The sequence below is a fragment of the Panthera tigris genome, chromosome B1 (assembly GCF_018350195.1).
Source record: "Panthera tigris isolate Pti1 chromosome B1, P.tigris_Pti1_mat1.1, whole genome shotgun sequence".
Lineage (NCBI taxonomy): Eukaryota > Metazoa > Chordata > Mammalia > Carnivora > Felidae > Panthera > Panthera tigris.
In genome coordinates, this window is record NC_056663.1 from 157,059,324 (window position 1) to 157,063,002 (window position 3,679).

Sequence of the window (3,679 nt, forward strand, 5' to 3'; positions counted from 1 at the left end):
TGTTCCCATTTAAAATGATAATAATAGGGGCGCCTGGGTGGCTCGGTCAGTTGAGCCTCCGACTTCGGCTCAGGTCATGATCTCGCGGTCAATGAGTTCGAGCACCGCATCGGGCTCTGTGCTGGCAGCTCGGAGCCTGGAGCCTGTTTCAGATTCTGTGTCTCCCTCTCTCTCTGACCCTCCCCCGTTCATGCTCTATCTCTCCCTGTCTCAAAAATAAATAAATGTTAAAAAAATTTAAAAAAAAGATAATAATAATTGTGATCAAATATCCATGATAAAAAATTCAGTGTTAACCATTTTTGAGTTTGTAGTTCAGTGGCATCAAGTACATTCACACTGTTGTGCAACCAGCACCTCTATCCATCTCTAAAACAGTTTTTCTACCTTCCCAAACTGAAACTGTATCCAGTAAACAATAATTACCCATTATCCCTCTCCATGGACCCTGACAAACACAACTGCATCCCCATTTCTATAAATTTGACTACTTTAAAAACTTCGTGTAAGTGCAATCATACAATATTTGTCTTTTTGTTACTGGCCTATTTCACTCAGCATAATGTCTTCAAGGTTTATCCAAGTTGCAGTAAATTTCAGAATTTCCTTCCCTTTTAAAGCTGAATAGTATTCCATGGTAAATATATGTCACATTGTGTTTATCCATTCATTTATTGACTTGCACACTTGGGTTGCTTCCACATTTTGGCTATCATGAATAAAAGTGCTATGAACATGGGTGTGCACATAACTGTTCAATCGCTGCTTTCAGTTCTTTTATGCATATACCCAGAAATGGAATTCCTGGATCATATGGTAATTTTTTGAGGAAACGCCATACAGTTTTTTACAGAGGCTATCCCATATTACATTCCCACTAGCAGTGTGCAAGTGTTTCAGTTTCTTCACATATTCATCAACGCTTTGATTTTTGTTGTTTTGTTTTGTTTTGTAATAGCCATTCTAAGAGGTACGAACTGGTGTCTCATTTTGGTTTGAATTGCATTTCCCTCATGATTCCATTGGTCGTTTTAATCTCTTGACAAAACCCTTTGATATACAAACATTTTTAATTTTGATATAATCCAATTTATCTAATTTTTCTTTTGTTGCTCATGCTTTTGATATCATACCCAAGAAATCACTAACAAATCCAAGAGCATAGCCTTCCTGTGCTGTTTCTCTCTTTTGCTCAGGCCCATGGCACGGGAAGGATGGGCAAGTGTCACAGCCTTTGTGCTGCCAGGATAGCTCCATCCTGGAGATGAGATCAGAAGTGGCATGATAAACAGTACAAGAAAGTCAATTTGGGCACAGCCCTGAAGGCCAATCCTTTTGGAGGTGGTTGCCATGCAAAGGGAATTGTACTGGAAGAAGTAGGGGTTGAAGCTAAAAGTCCAAATTCTGGCATCAGGAAATGTGTCAGGGTCCTGCTGATCAAGAATGGCAGAAGAAATCACAGCCTTTGTACCCAAATGTGATTGGATTTTATTGAGTAAAATGATGAAATTCTGGTTGCTGGATTTGGTCACAAAAGTCATGATGCTGGTGACTCAAAGTGGCCAATATCTCTCTTTTGTACTTCTACAGAGGAAAGAAAGAAAGACCAATATAATAAGTTTTGATGGTGAAAACATGACAGCAATAAATTTTCATAAGCCAAAAAAAAAAAAATCCAAGAGCATGAAGCTGTCTTTATTTTCTTTTAAGAAGCTTACAGTTTTAGCTCTTATGTCTTTGATGTATCTTGAGTTAATTTTTGCATATGGTATGAAGTACAGATCCAACTTCATTCATTTGCATATAGATAATCCAGTTTTGTCAGAACCAGTTGCTGAAAGAACTATCTTTTCCCCTATTTAATAGTCTTGGCAACCTTGTAGAAATCATATGACCATATATGAGAAAGTTTATTTCTGGGATCTCTATTTCATCTGTTTTTGTTCCTGTTTTTATGCCAGTACTACCCTGTTTTGTTTACCTTGTAATTAAGTTTGGAATCAGAAAGGGTGATACTTCCAACTTTGTTGTTTTCAGGGTTGTTTTTAGCTATTAACAGTCCCTTAAGATTCCATGTGAATTTAAACAGGGTGCCTGGGCGGCTCAGTCAGTTAAATGCCTGACTTCAGCTCAGGTCATGATCTCACAGCTCGTGAGTTCAAACCTCACGTTGGGCTCTATGCTGACAGCTCAGAAGCTGGAGTCTGTTTCAGATTCTGTGTCTCTCTCTCCTTCTCTCTCTCTCTCTCTCAAAAATAAACTTTGAAAAGTTGAAAAGATTCCATGTGAATTTAAAAAATTTTGTAAATATTTTTGCAAAAAACACCACCAGGATTTTTATATGAATTACACTGAATCTGCAGATTGCTTTGGGTGTGTTGACATCATAACAATATTACATCTCTCAGTCAGTGAACACAGGAAATAAACTTTCCACTTATATTTGTCTTTAACTTATTTCAGCAATGCTTGGTATTTTCCAGTGTACAAGTCTTTTACCTCCTTGGTTAAGTTTATTCCTAAATATTTTATTCTGTGATGCTATTATAAATGGAATTGGTTTCCTAATTTTTATTCAGATTGTTCATTGCTAACATGCAAAAATGCAACTGATTTCTGTGTTGATTTGGTATTCTGCAAATTTGCTAAATTTGTTTATTACTTCTAACTGCATTTTTGTGGAAGGCTATTTCTTTATGGCATATCATTTTGTTATGTCACACTGCCTTTACTGTTGGCTTGAATTCCAGTGACTATCCATGCAATTGTGGCAAAGACATAACTCTTATTTGTTTTTTCATCTTGGGGCTATGAAAATAATGATTAAACAATAACAATAACAATGTGATTAAGAACATAGATTTTGGCAAAAGTTGATTTGGCCCTTTATTTGCTTTATTTCCTGAGCATCTTTTATTTATTTATGTTTAACGAGGCTTATAAGTATCGTCACTTGCTAGTGCTTAATATATGAGCCTCAGATTTCTCTTCTATTACTTGGGTATGATCAAAAGTTGTAAGGATTCAATAAAGTGTCTGGCTCATACATCAGTAAATGTTAGAAAATGTCATCTCACAGTATCCCCATATCAAATGAATCAAATGAAATAATATATATGAAAATACATTGTGACCCAATAAACTCTCTTATAAAATAATACTTTTTAAAGCATATATTTTTTAATTTACTTTTTCCCACAAGACTTCTGCAGGAGAAATGAGTTCTTAGTTCTGGAAGACAAAATGATCATTAAAATATTCTCTGCTCTTGCTTTCTCCCACTGGACCACTAAAAATCACCCACTGATCATGAGGAACCCCATTATTTCTACAATCCCTCTGTCAATACTAACAAGTTCTTTCTAAACATGTAGCTACTTCAGGGCACCTGCGTGGCTCCGTTGGTTAAGTGACTGACTTGGCTCAGGTCATGACCTTGTGGTTTGTGAGTTCAAGCCCCGTGTTGGGCTCTGTGTTGACAGCTCAGATCCTAGATCCTGCTTTGGATTCTATGTCTCTCACTCTCACTCACTCTCTCTCTCCCTCCCTCTCTCAAAATAAACCTTAAAAACATTTTTTTAACATGTAGCTACTTCACATGAAAGCTATAAAGTACATAGTAGTTCATCCATAGCTTAGTAGGAATTAATGAGTTTCAATTTGTAAAGTACTTAGAATG

The 3,679-nt window shown here is 36.5% G+C and overlaps 1 pseudogene; it reads left to right on the forward strand.

The window, feature by feature from the left end:
• Positions 1-1,214: 1,214 nt before the first annotated feature.
• Positions 1,215-1,615, forward strand: LOC102957074 (annotated as a pseudogene).
• The last annotated feature ends 2,064 nt before the right edge of the window (positions 1,616-3,679 follow it).